Below are 15,950 nucleotides of genomic sequence, written 5' to 3' on the forward strand. Positions count from 1 at the left end.
ATCAACCAAGTTTCCTCCCCCTCCCCGCTACTGAGTATAAACTTTCCCTTTTTGTTTCACCTCACAGCCCCTATGAAGATTTCAACCTGAGCTCTTTTCTCACCACCCAGAACGTCAGAGCCCTGTCCCACCTTTCCTCCTGTGTACACCAGCACAATATCAGTCCTCAGGAAGGTAGACCTGTCAGGACCCGTGTGTCAGTTTTAATCACTACTGCAGAAGTAAGTGGATGATGTTGCTGCAAGACAGGTTGTTTAAGACACAGAAAGGAGACTGAGGACATTGAGGTTTAATTTCTAGCTCTGCTGTGACTCGAGGCAAGCCATTCAGTCATTACCTGTATTTCAGCTCTCCAAGTTTGCACGAGGGTAGTAATAGTTTTTCTCCATCTTGTTTATTCAGTCCATACTTCATGAACTATCACTTGCAATGTTTATTTACAGCAACAACACATTTAGGGTCCAATCTTTCTTTAGGACTCCAGACACAACTGTTCCTCAGAGGACTCTCTGAACCCTATGGCTTTGATCAGCTCCTCATGACAAAGAGTGACACACAGGAATTGAATTCTGGTACCTGAAAAAAAAATGATTTTGAGTTTGCAAAGACATCTATTATCTTAAAACACACATAAATTTTTATTCTTCAGGTTTTGACTGCATGTCAGAAGAATAAAGAAACACATAAATATTGTGTGTTTACACTAATGCTGATGTGACAGCTATCACTATGCAGTAACCACCAAGAAACTGTTAGATAAGTTGAATCTCAAGTTCCTCATCTCCTGAAACCAAAACAAGGCTTCTGTTTCCCATACCTCTGTCTGGAGCAGACAACATGGAGCAGAAGCAGCACTGGTCTCCATCATTACAGGTAATTCTGAGCCTCTTTTTTTTTTTTTTCTTTCCTTTCCTACTGTCCAAGGCAGCAACTCTCCAGGTTCCCTAGGGAACAGGAAAGGGAAGAGATTTTTTTACAGGTTTCACCTAAATGCAGCATGTGTAACCAGCACCCACTGCAATAATCCCACTTCTTCCACCTGCCATTGGCTGGTATGCATGTTGCAGTGCACATACAGTACAGTTTTCACTGTATGCCCTGCACACTGTCTCCGAAATAGAGGGGGACCAATTTCTGCTACGTTTTCAGAAGGAATTTCCACCACATTCAATTCACAGAACAGGCTTGCAAGGAAGCAAAATTAAAGTTGCCTAAGCAACTGTAAATCTACTGGTTTTTAACTCTTCAACTGAAGTTACTTTTTTTTAACAATATTTGTTGGGTATGCATTTTATAGTCATAACAAATTGTGACTGTTGCAAAATAAAAACATGTCAGAGCCACTGCTTGCAGTACATATTAACAACGAAAAGCTTAGGGAATATCACTGCCTGAGTTAAAAGACTAATATTGCTTTGGCTTTTGCAATATATATGAAAAATTAACCTTTTTTCACTGTATATACTCTTTCTGTGCACCATGCTGAACATACATTCATTATACATTAACTCTGAACAAAGCACAGTGAAGTCCCTCTACAGTGATACCAGTGAAACTTTTATCTCAAACAGCAACAGGAGTGGCCAAACCGATTTGCTGGAGACAAAAAATAAAAAAGCATCTAGTTTTATTTTCTACCACTTACGCTGTCTCTGTCATAAAAATGAAGCCAAGTGAAACCAATAATATTTCTAGCAAATGACTCAATCTACAAAACCATAGTTCCCTGACAATTTCAACCACTGGATTTTTTTTTCTTTTTTTTCTTTTTTTTTTTTTTTCAATATTTTGACCCTTCTACTGCAATAGTCTCAATAAATTAAAATCTGAATATTTTCCAATCTATTTCTCAGCATTATCTCATTAGTATTACGTTTGAACTGTTCAGGATGAATGGCTGCAGCTAGAAAAACTAAGAGGAATTTCAAGGCCTCCATGAACACTACCCAATATACCGCTGCAGTCTAAGATTAACTGACATCAGCTTGACCTCATACTTGCCTAAAAGAAAATGGTCATATAGCATTTGGTAAAGTTTATGAGATGCCAGTTTCTACTGTGGTGCGTGCAGGTCTTTAATTTGTTGTAATTTACGTTGGGAAGGCTCCCTTAGGTGTATTGCTTTGTTGCAAAAATGACAGAGAATCAAACTTCAAGCCGGTGATCTCTTTTTTTACCATTCCACAGTAACATTTGGGATGAAAGGAATGTGATACAGAGAGAACAGCACAGATGTGACGAATGGTCTTCATGGGGCAATCAAGAACAGAGTAGAAATGGATTAGATAAGGGAAAATATATGCAATTGCTTGCAACTTTCTTACTTGCATGGAGCTTAGTAGAAAGCATGATTTAATTTCATTTTCATATTCTTTTCAATTTAACTGTATTAATTTTTAAAGAAAAATTATTCTGTGCAAAACAGTTTGGAAGAAACAGAAATTCTGCTCCCTGATTGTAAATCTTATAGGTCTATGCCACATCTGAAACACTTATTTTAGCAAATGTAATGAAGAAATACAGATAAAAAGTTATCCTGGAAAAACAAATTAATACAATCTTTTAAACCCCAGCTAGCTTTGATCAAGAGCAAACTTCTATGCAATTTTAGGAAACCACTCATATATTTTAGTGGTAAAAGCCGTCTGTTTGTACAGAAACAATCACATCTGTTTTTCCCTCACTGAATTCCTGAAATTAACAGGGAATGGCACAGTGGCTGTGAGCATTTCGATTTCTGGGGTAGAGGAAGAAGGGAATATTTCTCACTGATTTCTACTGACCCCCTGTGGTAAACTAAATTGAATAGCATTGCTGAAGGCTTTGGCATCTTCATTGAAGGGACAATGTCCACCATGGCCAGGAAAAGTCTAAGGAGTTGAGTCTGACCATCTCAACGATCATGACATTTTAGGCTGTTCAGAGCCCAGAAGATGGTCAACATTCCAAAGTTGCTCTTAGTCCATGAAAAGGTACCAGACTGTGAGCAACAGTATGCCCTTCTCAGTATACAACAAGGCTGTAAATCTATTGGACATGTCACAGTGATATCCTAATCCATAAACTGAAATTAAGTAATTTACTTCAGTCACCAAAAACATATGATGAAATTAGAGGTTAATTCATGTACTTTTCAGATTGCAGTGATGGGGAATATAGTTGTCTATATAAACGTCTTTCCAGACTAAGCTCAGCACTGAGGTGGACAATTATTCAAAGGAAGGTGCTGCCAGTGTATTGTAATTTAGTTTAGATTTCATCCTGAAGAGAGACAAGACAAGCTATATGAGGGATGGCTTCAGATATTTCAACTTTTAGCTTTTCTAAAATGCATATTAAGTCTGGCTACAGGACCAGAAGTTTAAAAAAACATATACTGGAAAAAGGATTTATTAAAATTTATGCTCACTCTCAAGTACTTACAAATGCTTCATAAATTGCATATTCACTACACAAACATTCCTTCAATTGGGAGCAAGCCAAGGGTCTCACTACTTCCATTTGTCCTAGAAATAAGCCACTTGCAGAAGAAAAACAAGCTAATGAGAATAGTAAAGAGTGTATAGCAAAACTTTTACATAGAGAAGTAATCTGGATCTCACACAATTCATATACGTAGGGATTGTATTCTACAGATTTGATCAGCTGTCAAAACACAGAATGAATAGCTGAAACATAGTTATTGTGTATTGATGAAGGCAAAAAAAAAAAAGCAAAAACTATAAGGAGTTCCAAATCTCATATTTCTCTAACATTGGCAAAAATTAGAGTGCTGCTTCCTTATCTGACATGCCTTTGTTACAGTTGGTGGTTAGTTACATTAGTTGGTAATCTGTTCCTGATTATTTAACACACATGGAACCAATTCCATGGACCTATCAGTATTGCTGCCATTCTTCCCCTCCTCATGAAAAAATGAAAGAAATAGTTGGAACTAGGAATAAACCTTAAGTATGTTGCCAAGCAGACAATGTACTATATACATAAACTCCCTTCTCATGTGTTTTCACTTGTTTCATGTTCTTCCTGTAAAATTGCTTTGGCAATGTCCTTGAAAAGTAAGGGGGAAAACTTTCCATTAATATATTTGGTCTCTTAAAAAAACAAACTAAAAAGACAATAAAAATAACCTTGGATGAAAAAAAAAAAAAAGTTAGTTATAAAGTTTGTTTGAGAGTGGTTAATGGAACTTTCAAACTTTGAACAAAATAACTGGGCAGCAAATTTTGCAAAAGCACCTAGGAAAAATATTTACTTTATATCTAAATGAATCTGACTCAAACCAAATCTCCCTGTCTCTCCGTAATAAGGAATGTACTTTTGAGAAATAACTTTCAGTTTAACTTCTGGACATGGGAGTAATACATGCCATAGTCATGCCTGAAGGACCACACACAGCATGCAGCATGGAACTTTGACAATGGAAGAAGTAGTGAAATTAGGTCCACTGGTTTCTTCCCCCTCAGTTGTAGCAGAAATATGATTACAAATCTGAGAAAATCATTCTGAGCAAAGTTTAATCAGTCTTGGGATAGTGCCCTGAACAATTTCAGTTCTGACTTTTCCAATTAAGAGAAAAAAAAAAGAAAAAAAGAAAAAAGTTCATTTGGAATATTCCCAATAGTTCCATGCATTCGGAAAAACCAGCAAGCCATTCAAGAGGTATATGAGCTATAAGCTTGGGATGTAATTTTTTCCTATTTAACCCAGGCTTCAGAAACAATCAATAAATATATTTATTGAAATAATAAAATCTATGGTTATGATTTCTACATTTTCATAAGTTTATCTTTAAAATATTGTTCTAATATGAGATTCATCATCCCCTTTTCCTCTTTATGTGTTTCATGGACCAATCCTACTTTAATATGCTTCTGGGCATTTTAGGGAGGGGTGAGTTTTCTTTTCAGAACAGTTTAGATATCTGAACAGATGTAAAATTAGCCAACGTTGCAAATTGTAACCAGTTGTATACTGCAGACACACTCATCTCAAAATTCTAATATGATATTTATCAGCTTTTAAATGAGAACACAACCATCAACTTCGACTCAATCTAGGATAATGTAATGTTTACAGCTGAAGAATGACTGAATGCTTATACTTACAGAGGTGTTTGCTTTTAATGGCCACATTTTTCCAGTCCCATGGTACAACAGCAAGAAAAAATCTTTTTTTCTCTCACATATGCTAAGTTATAGCAACAATTATTATGATTTTTATATCTATACAATAGTGCCTACAAAATATTTAATACCTAAGCAGCTGGTGCATTGTGGCTGGTGCTTACTAAAAGAATAAATGTTTTGTCTTGTGCTTCCCCCGTGTATTTGCATCCATCTGGTGTCTTGTGTCATTTTTGATTGAGGCCTAGAGGCAATACCACAAAACAAATAACGTTAATTTTGCTTTCATTACTGGGGGCCCAAGAACCCTACTTCCAGGCTGAGAGCACTTTGGTGCTTGGTGCTGCACAAAAAACAATACAAAGAGATGCTTTTGCATAGACACAATAAAAAGCCATGCATTAAGACGTGCAAAAGTTTGCATGAGAAGTTTAAATTGGTATTCATTACAGGACAAATAATTTCATCAAGCATGCACTCTGAGTGAAAGCAGATTTACAAAGCTGGCAGAGGAAACAGTAGTTCCCCCTTATGAGCACTGTAAAGTGAAGCGTGTTCTCCAGGTCAAATGACAGGCAAGCATCTGTTTCACTTCCCAGCTGCCCCGTTCTCGCTGTGCATGCAACCTGCCTTCTTCCCAGACAGGAGCTCACAGATTCCCGTGCAGAGACCACTAGGATCACGGCGTGCTTGTGCTTAACCTCAGTTGTGCTGCACTGGCTGTGCCTCCTTGCTGCTGGGGGCAATCACTCTGCGCAGCTCCAATGCAGGGCCATGCAGCTGGCCTCCATAAGTCCGTGTGAATACAGAGGAATTAACATAAAGGTAGTTCTCATCTGCAGAGCTATTCCAAACAGCTGTACTGGGGATGGGGATGGCTTCTCTTGGGGATGGCTTCTCATTTTCATTGACTACAGTGGGAAACTGCCTGACTTCCTCAGTCAGTTAATTCATGTGCTTTAAGTTGGCACCCCAAAAATCTTTAAATGTTTCAAGACCGCTATCAGGTCAGAATCAAACCATAAGTTTTTAGGACTTGCCAGCTCGGCCCTGGCATTACATGAATACCGGGATATAGTGGTGCACTTACACACCCATACAACCATATACACTCACAGTTATCTACACAGTCATTCTATTCTTGTATAATTCATAGAAATGTGTCAGTGAGGGTAGGGGTGTTAGTCTGCAGGAAGAAAGGGTTTCTGCTGACTGTGGAATATCCAGAACAATTCGGCAACCTGAGAGTGAACCTCTTGAAACCTGACCTGTCTGAAAGCAAACACTCCTCTTTTCCTTTGAGACAAGAAAGTGATGGAGTTGCAGAAAGAGCAAGAATGAGAAGGACTGAGAAGCACAGCTGGTGGTTACTAATATACAGGAGCCTGTGATCCAATGTGTTTGGATATCACACTTGGTCTGCGTGAGAGATTCAGCGCTGGCCCTCTGCTTGGGCAACACTTTCTAAATCTTAGTCTTGCTCACACTACCTAAGTAAGTCAAAAGAATGATTCAGGAAAAGGCAAGTGGGATTTCATCCCAAATGGGAGTATTCTAGGACAGGTCTGTACCCAATCTCATAGACTGTGAGTTCAATTTTTTCAAGAAACATCTTGGAGTTGTCTGTCTCTGCTGAGCGAACGGCTTCAGGGACAAAGAGCTGCATTCTGAACTGAATGAAGTAAATTGACCCTGACACCTTTGTCAGGACAAGTGTTTCTCAAGAGGAAGACATGATCTCTTTCTCTTGGAACCGCATAAGAAATCAGTAAGGCCATATTTGACAACTAAAACAAATACATCTGTATTTGAGAACTTCAGTCAAGTAACTCAGTATCACAGCATTTTTTTGGCATGCAATTGGAGCTAATGACCCATTTTCCATTTTCTTAAATTCCACAAAAAGCATATTAAATATTCATGCCCTATCAGTTTGAGAGTGTATCTCTGAACTTAGAAGACCATTCCTCCTGGGAAGTAGAAAAGGGAGAAGGGGGAATTCCCTCATATATTCAGAAGATTTATTCAGTTTTGTATGATTGCAGGCCTGAGAACAATCTTTCCCCTCAGAAATGGCTGCAAGTCAGATGTAGCCAAGTGAGCTGAAGTACTAAACTCAATTGAGTAAGACAGACACAGCCCAGCATGGAAATAATGTGGGAGAAGCTGATCAAACATTTTCTTGATCACCTCTGTTCCCTTCCTTCTAACACAGCATGAGGTCATGCAATGGACCTCACGTCTAACTAACTCTTATTATTGGGATAGGGTAATCTCTGTGAAGAGATTTTGTTTTTTCCTAGTTCTGTTTTTATTGAGATGGTGGTAGAGACATTGGCTCCTGACCATTAGACATTACATTGATACTAATTTAATGTATGGCAAAGACTCCTGGAGTCATTTATGGTTTCTCTCTCTCTCTCTTTTTTTTTTTTTTTTACTAGTCTAAGTAAATGAATAAATAAATGCTTGATTAGCCAATGTAGCAGAGGTGCTCCTCTGAGCTCTTCTTCCATCACTTGAGTGAGCCAAAGCCTGATGGTGAGGCCAGACCCTAATCTCTGAGATTATTATTATTGCTTCAATAGCATCCACCCCAATTAGAATCAGAGCCCCAGTGTTCCAGGCACTGCATACTACACCGTAAGAGATATTTGCTGTCCCCCAGAGCCTTCAGCCTAATATGAATAACAAATGAAGCCAAAGGCCGTTCTGCCATTCATCAGGGAAACAGATTGAGCAGTTGTGCTCTTTGGATTTTGTGTGAGAAGTGTCTTCCTGCATTGACAGAAAGGCCTGCATTGCTGGCCTTTGTCTGATCCCCAGAGCATGACTAAGAAAAGGGGAAAAAAGGTAGGAAGATGAAGGTAAAGTCAGTTACAAAGTTGTATATTTGATAGAAAGCTACATGGGGAGTAAAAACAAAATTATAACATGACAGGACACAAATGCAGTGGGAGTTGGGGAAAGATGAAAGAAGGAAGGAAATTGGATAACAATAGTGATCAGAAAGAATAAAGGCAAAGACAAATAATGACAAGCAAGAAAGAAAGAGGATTAGAGATGAATGATGAAAGCTATGGAAATAAGGATGGTAGCTGCTATCAGAATTACAGGAAGTTATTTTATTTAAGATGTCATTGTTAGGAGCCTGAAAATACGTTTTTTTTAAACATAGACAATCCTGAGAAGAGGAAAATTTCAAGGCAAAAGAGACTTAGGGGAAATGTACAAAAGCAACTGAGAATATGTTTACATGGCACTCGCTGCTTCTGGAGTTAGTTCAGAATTGTCTAGATCAGTGTACTGGAAATAGTACAGCTTATGTTAGCACAAACCTTCATACAACCTAAGCATCCCTGTTAAAAAGTAGGGGATTATAAAATGATATTTGAAAGTACTCTTAGGTGTTTTTGAAAATTTCATCTGAACAGAATTCACCGTCATGATTTGCTACTTTTCTTTCAATTATTTAATAACGTCAATTTCTGTACAGCGAAAAAAATCACACAACATTGTCAAGAATATTCACAGACTTCCTTATGAATAGTTGATGCATGTAGAATAACACAGGTTTTGGAGTTTGTTTTACAGGCACAATTTTGGCTGACTCCCAGGAGCCCAAGCCTGAATGCATGCCAGTGTCTACAGGCAGAGTACCAAGCCCTTCACCTGAGACATCTCTGTCTCTTTTTCTCCTGATCCTTTCTGCCTAGCCCATATCTTAAATGGACATCCACAATGCTCTTGCTGATATGCTATACTTATTTTATATAACACTGAATGTGTTTTTTAGGGAGCAAGCACTTGAAAGGCCATTTGCCATATAGGTGGGACAAGGAGAGGGAGGACACAGAGAGCCAAATGTGTCAGTGGCGCCCCTGCAAGGGCAGGCACAGAGGAACCTCAGGGCAAAGTTGTGATGGAGCTGGTACGCTGGCTGGGCACGTGGTCCCCCCATGGCCGAGCCATTCTCAGCAGTCCTCTGTCCAGGGGGTGATGGGTGCTTGAGATCCTGGTATTATTCTGGATCTACTTCCAGCTGCCACGCTTAACAACATCTGTGCAAGTTTCGCAGCACCCACGTTTTATGGCTGCTAAAGAGAATTGCCAAATTCACCACCAGAAAGGATTAACTAAAGAGGTATGAATCACAGTCGATGTACCAGCCGTACTAATTTAGAGAAATCCTACCAAATGTTACTTTTATATCCTACTGCTGAGTTCAGTAAAAAAAAGCATTTATCTCATTCCTTATAATAGCTCTTTGTTGTCCCTGGAGAAGGATCCTCCTTTACTTAATAGCAGTACATGTGTAGTTAATAGCTAGAGTTTGTAAAGCTTGTAACACCTCTCTGTGCTTCCCTGAATGCCAAGGTACATTGAGAGTTTCTAAGTGGGATTGGTTTACCATGGTACCTTGTAGTCAGGCTGGTCAAAGTAAGCTTAATTTCTCTAGGGATTATTCTTCATAAAATTCCTCATCATTCAGGCTATTTAAGTGCCACTGATGTATTAGGAAATTCTGAAGGCCTGACTTATCCAAAAGTGGTGTTAGGGATTTGGTAAATCAGGGGTCTTATGGCTCAGGACAGCCATAAATTTCTCTGACTAAAATGACACAGTAGCATAGAGAATATCTACAGACTTTTTTCAGCCAAAGCTCTTGCCTAGATCAGCTTATGGAGTGAGGGATATCTTGCTGCAAAGATATCCATAAACAGTAACTATCAGAGTCGGGTGGAAAAAAGATAATTCCAGCTCGGGGAGGACTTCAATATTTGATGACCACTTTCATGCTAATTGACAATGAAAGCTCAAAATGTCAAAGTTCAACTAAGCTAGACTCCAAGCTCAGTTTCAAATCCTGTGCAGATGCAAACTACTCCTGAAGCACTACAACTTCTGAAATACAAACCCTGCTGATTATTTAATCTTTCATGGGGAAAGTTTTCCCACCAGGAAGGAGAGGATTTCTGAAGCCAGGCTCTTTGAAGAACGGGGCAGGCAGCCTGGCATGCACAGCTGGTGGCCAGCAGTGAAGACTCTGCTGTCACAAAAGTTTCTGCTAGTGAACCCCAAGCCTCCTTAAGCTGGCTTGAGGATGACCCTGCCTCTGATAAAAGAAGCCTCTGTAAGCCATCATTATTCAGAAGGAGCCATCTAGAAACTATGTTGCTCTCCATTCAGAATCCAAAACGGGTACAGAGAGTGCCATGTTTCATCAGCATAAATAATTAACTGCAGAAGGACATGCAATATTCATAGCTGAAAATCATTAAACAAAATAGGCTGGGAAAAAAAAATCTTAAACATGAAGCAATATTAATCATTTAGGCACAGATTCAGTTTAGCGCTTTTCTTTTGTTTAATTTAATTATTATTTTTTTAAAAATCTATTCAAGGGCAGATGTTGCTCCACAAACCCACACAACTAATTCCCACATGTGAAGCAGTCAGCCTGAGGTTTAGCCTCTTGCAGTATTAATTAACATCATGAGGCACTGTAAAGTTAGTGGACGAAGTCAAAATGAAGAATTTTCTGTGCTTGGTGAAATGGGAATAAAAAATGGATCAAAAGAGCAGCGCTTTTCAAACTGCATTGTCTTCTCAGCTGTATTGTATGCTCACAAATATTTTAGTTTATGAAAAGTGAAAAAGCACTCTAGGTTTTCTGTATCTCTAAGCCTGCACAATGGGCGTCTCTCAGAACAGAGGTGTTTAAAAGCAAAAGGGACCCTGGCAGCTCCATTAGGATTTCCTAGCAGGAAGACAAGAAAGTGCTTCCATGTAAGAGACCAAATCATCTCAGCCAGCAGGGACTTCCAGAGCTACACTGCTCCTCTCACTGAAGAGGTGATGTCAGGGCAAACCCTGCAAGCTGGCATTGTTCAGCTCATAGCCTGGAGAACCATCACAGACAAATTAGCTGTGTCACATCTCACTAAAGGTCTCAATGTCCTCCTGTCTTTCTGACATTCCTCCTTTCTTTAGCCTTCCCCTCCCCCTAAAACAGAGCAGGCTCAGCCTGAAACAAGATTCTTTGTGAAATGACTACGTATTTGACATTTAGGAAGATAATCTTGAATTAAGAGTAAAAAGTGTGGCGATTGGTCAGAAAAATCTCCACTGGCTGAAGGAAGGGGAAGGACTATCTGCTCCTCTGGGGTCTGCGGGCTGCTATACATCAGGAAAGCTGTACAGGGCCTGAGTTTAAAGGAGAGTTTTGTTGTTGTTGTTGTTGTTGTTGTTGTTTTAAATTTCTCTCTCTCTCTCTCTCTTTGTGGTTACTTTTGGTTTCTGGAAGAACTGCAATGATCCAACATGCCATTTGTGCTGCACTGTGTTTGAAGCTGTTCTGAAATGTTGTGTTCGTATCACTCATCCCTGCAGTTCTGAGGAGCCCGTGCAGAGTGAGAAGACCCTGCACACCTGAGTTTTGAAGTGTAACCTTCTCAAGGAGGAAGAGATTATTCTCTTAAAACATGATTGAATGCTGCAGCCCTTTAAAGTACAGACATAAAGCGCTTCTAAGCCATACTTACCAGCGTGCTTCACATACATAGTCTGGAGCCACAGACAGATCTTGAACCTTGCACAAGCCCCTTCACAAGCCTGCTGATACAAGTAAAGTGACTTAAAGCTATTCTGCTGGGGTAGATGCATGTTGCCCTGGGCACTGAATGTGGTCAAACATTTGTCAAGCATGTGATGAGCCTAGGGGATCTTACAGTCCCTTTTCCTTTATTACATGTATGCTCTGGAAAGCAGGTGTAAAATCTATACAGTGACAATTCTCCATCCACTCCCACTTCACAGTTATGTTTTATTTTTATTTACAGGCACTTCAAAAGACTGGAGGGGACTGCACCAAAGCAAAATAAGGGCTTATGCACTTGCAGGTCATATACAGTTCTTTCATGAAAGGTGCAATCATACAAAACACCTACAGCTCATATTTTTTTTCTAGCAAATTGCCTGTGACAGTGAAGTGAGATATCTTTTTTCATTAGCTAGCCAAACATCATGTCCTGATGTTGAATATTTTATACTTCCATAAGGGAGTTACAGACACATATATGCTTTTCTGTTTCATCTGCAAGGTTATTCAATCTTTAAAAACAAACAAGAAAAATTTGATTATCGTAGGATGGTTTACTGTACTATGTTGGGACATAATCATTAAATTGTATGGAAAAAGATTTTTGTTCTCTTTCAAATGAAAATCATAATACAGCCTTAATTATGCAGAGGCCACCAGTGTCTCCATGGCAATTCTCAGATGTGTAAGCAGGTAGTCAATGAAAATTTCTGGTGGAATAATTTTGTTGTAACTTCATCATTTTCTTTCCCCATTTTTCCATTTGTTTGTCCGACTTCCTGCCCTGAGCTGCACTCTCACCCGAGCTGTGAGGTCTCCAGGGCATGCTGCGTGTGTGCACAGCGCCCAGTGTGATGTGCACTTAGCAGTATTCTTAGCTCTCACCTAGAATAAATAGGTCAGCGAGTATGCCATGTGCATGACAAGATGGTGACCACTGAAACCTCGGTGTTGTTTTGCAGCTACAGTATGATTTTGGGGCAATATTCCTACTAGTAAGTGATATAAAATGTGAGAGAAAAATACTTTTCCTCAGTGGGAATAAGAAGGATGGGGTAGAATTGTGAGTAGCAGCACATCTTGTAGGCACAGAACAAGTGGGCAGAAATAGATAGATCAAATCTATGTGTGCTAAGAACAAATCAATTAATCTGGCAAGAATCTGGCTCTCTATTTCTACTATCAAGATCTGAGGACATAATTTCGTGAGCCACAGCACTTGTAAGGATGTTCAACCAAGTCATGAATTTATTAGGAAACAGGGCAAACACATTTGCATACTGAGTTCATATTTCTAGAGGAAGAAATCTACATTCTATGCCAAAAATAAGAATTTAAATGATCCAATAAAAATTGTGAAATGTTATGAATGATTTAATAACATCATCGGCATTAGCACAGATGGCTCACCATGTCAGTATATCACTCTGCCTTGTATGATACGAATGATTGAGAAATGCCACACATCTCTATTACACAGTATTATCTTGGTTGCCAGCACAGTGTTCCACTGAAAAAGTTCCAGTGCCAGAGCATGAAAGTTATCAGTTACATTTCCACTGCAGAACAGACTTGTAGATTCATACACCCACTGAGTGCTTCAGAAGAGGACAGAAATGATCTTTGATCTTCTCTGGGAGTCATATATTCTATAAAATGAAACAAAGCAGTGTTTCAAACTGAGAGTTATTGCTTAAAAAAGATTTCTTCCTAAAGAGGTGAAAAATTTTTCAACAAAATTCTCTGAAGCTACTAGGTTACACAGCAGCCTAACCCCCGAAAGTGAATAGTGTTTGGGTGCATTGCTACCTTCAGTCTGAGTGTAAGAAAAGTCCATTTTTCTCTTTGAAGGAAACAGGTTTTTCAAATGACAGGACACGTACTGAAATTTCTGATATTTGCAATTACTAGCAATTGATGAGATGAGAACCAGTGTGTATTAAAAAAAATGTTATGCTTAAATCTCTGGTTTGATTAAACATGCAGTCTTACAGAGCATCATGCCTTGTGATTTGGAGAATAGGTGGGAGAAGCAGGAATGGGGATTGATCACAGGTGCAAAGTTATGAAGGCTGCTTGAGCTAGAACTGCCACCAAAATAAAAGTATGTTAAATTATATGCCTAAAGTCTGCTTGATAGAAGTCTTGGTAAGCCATAGGAGTCATTTAAGAACCACTATTTTCTTACAAGAGTTGTAGCAAAGATTTGGCATTCTCTGATAGGGTACTAGTTGGTCTTAGCAGTAAGCACTTACTTTTTAGAAATTTAAATGTATCATAGTTGGCATATGGCAAAGTTCAGAAAATCTTTCCACAAAACTTGGGAGCAGGCAGATGACCTTCCTGTTTCAATCTGCATTCCAGATTGTCTAAACAAGCAGATAATTATTCTTATTTTAATATTTTATTCAACACTGCCTCTTCTGGTTTCATTAAAACAGAGAATTATCATAAAAAGCGAAAGAACAAGAAGAAAACTCCGATTTCGCTTTTCCTGACAAAACTGTCATTGACTTCAAGAGGAAAGAGATCAGATCTTTTTCTGCAGTGCTAATCTAAATTCTTGCAAAACAGACGTATTTAAATTTTGCACTAGGACACATCTAGCACTATCAAACCTCCTTTGAAACAGCAATATTTCAACTGCCATTACTCCGAGCAATGGCAATTACAGGCTTGTTTCTTACATCTGTGTATGTTTCAAGGCTGAGCTAAAGTGGATCTTGGTTAAACACTATTCGAGGCACCAGGGTTACCTTGCATATGACAGCTACCATCTCCACTTTTGTGTCCCCCTGAGAGCATCCTCTTTGATGGCTTTCAGCAGAATGAGTGGTCCCAACACCTTTCCACATAGACTACACAGCGAAACCCAGAGCAGTGAACCAGAGGGAAAAATCGCTTTCTGTAAGAGTTTCTCTCTGTCAGAGAGCATGGCTGGAAATATTTTAGAAAGTATGTCAGGAGAAGCCACTTCCACCCCAAAAGCACTGTTGCTTGGCGGGGACTTAGGACTGGTTTGACAAGTATAGGTAAGACACAGAATTGTAGATTGTTGTAGTTAGGAAGTTAACAGAAGAGGTAATTTAATGTGGTTTAAAGACAGTATTTGACCTGCTTTCAAAGGTAGCAAGTGTTGTCTTTTAGCATACGGGGTCTTTGGAAGTTGGACAGCTTTTATCTTAGTGTCATGGATGGTGGTGGATGTGTTGTCTCCACCCAACAAATGTAAAAAGCAGCAACAGTCTATTGAAGAATTCTCCCTGAAATCTAATGATCCATTATTTATCACTGTTTATAAGTGCCCTTACTGTATATCTGCTGTGCTGTCATGGAAACAGCCTTTCAGACAGCCAATTAAGTGCAAATTAAAGTGACGCTGTCAAGATAAGCATATGTTAGAAATGATTTTCTTACCTGTTCCCACCAAAATAAAAATAAAAATAAAAAATCCCCCAAATATTTTTGATTCGTAAGAATCTTATTTGTAATAATTTTTTTTCGGAAAAATAAAGACAGATCTGCCATAAATACACAAACCAAGAAAAAACTATGTGAAGTCTGTGCCTTCATGCAACCTGTATACAATGGATACTGAGTGACTTTATAAGTGCATTTAGTAGAATTACTTCGTGTTACTTTGCTTTGAATGCTTCTCAGATCTCACATATGAGCAGTAGATTATACCTAGGGCTGGATGCTCTTTTCTTATATGACAAAAAGGCATGGTAGTGTCTGCATTATGCCGTCCCAGCTCTACATTCTGCCCAAAATAGTCATGAGACTTGTCAGTAGCTTCGCCATGGGTGTGGTTTCATAGCAGCTTTGAGGTGCTATAGCCCGGTCTTCCTTTCTTTTCTCATGCCCTCTCCAGCTGCACCCCTCTGCACTCCCTTGCACTGACATAGATGTGCATTTCACCTCCCAGTGACACGAAGAAGAAGCACCAGCAGGGATAATTTTCCTCCTGAACCTGATCAGATGAGTACCAACACCACTGCATAGCAAACAGGGAGAATAAGTTACCTGGAACAGCATCCTCAACTTAGGATGTGGCTCCACAAGATAAGTGCAAGGAAAAGAGGGACTTCAAGATCAAGTTTCATGCGGTTCAATCTTTCTCAACTGTCTAACTCTTGAAAAAAAAAAAAAGAAAAAAAAAGTGTTACGCCCTTCACCAGAAAATTGTTCTGTTCCATAACCTTCAGTGCAGTTCCTTAAGA

The 15,950-nt window shown here is 39.1% G+C and overlaps 1 long non-coding RNA gene across 1 annotated transcript in view; it reads right to left on the reverse strand.

Annotated features, from left to right (window-relative positions):
* Window positions 1-282: 282 nt before the first annotated feature.
* Window positions 283-15,950, reverse strand: part of LOC308190978 — an 81,077-nt gene continuing 65,409 nt past the window's right edge. The window contains exons 4-6 of the long non-coding RNA XR_013947603.1: window positions 15,754-15,862; window positions 818-944; window positions 283-576 (exon numbers count right to left, since the gene is read on the reverse strand). This is a non-coding gene — a long non-coding RNA (uncharacterized lncRNA). The remainder of the gene's footprint in view (window positions 577-817; window positions 945-15,753; window positions 15,863-15,950) is intronic.

The sequence above is a fragment of the Anser brachyrhynchus genome (genome assembly GCF_964034855.1).
Source record: "Anser brachyrhynchus genome assembly, chromosome: 2".
Classification (NCBI taxonomy): domain Eukaryota; kingdom Metazoa; phylum Chordata; class Aves; order Anseriformes; family Anatidae; genus Anser; species Anser brachyrhynchus.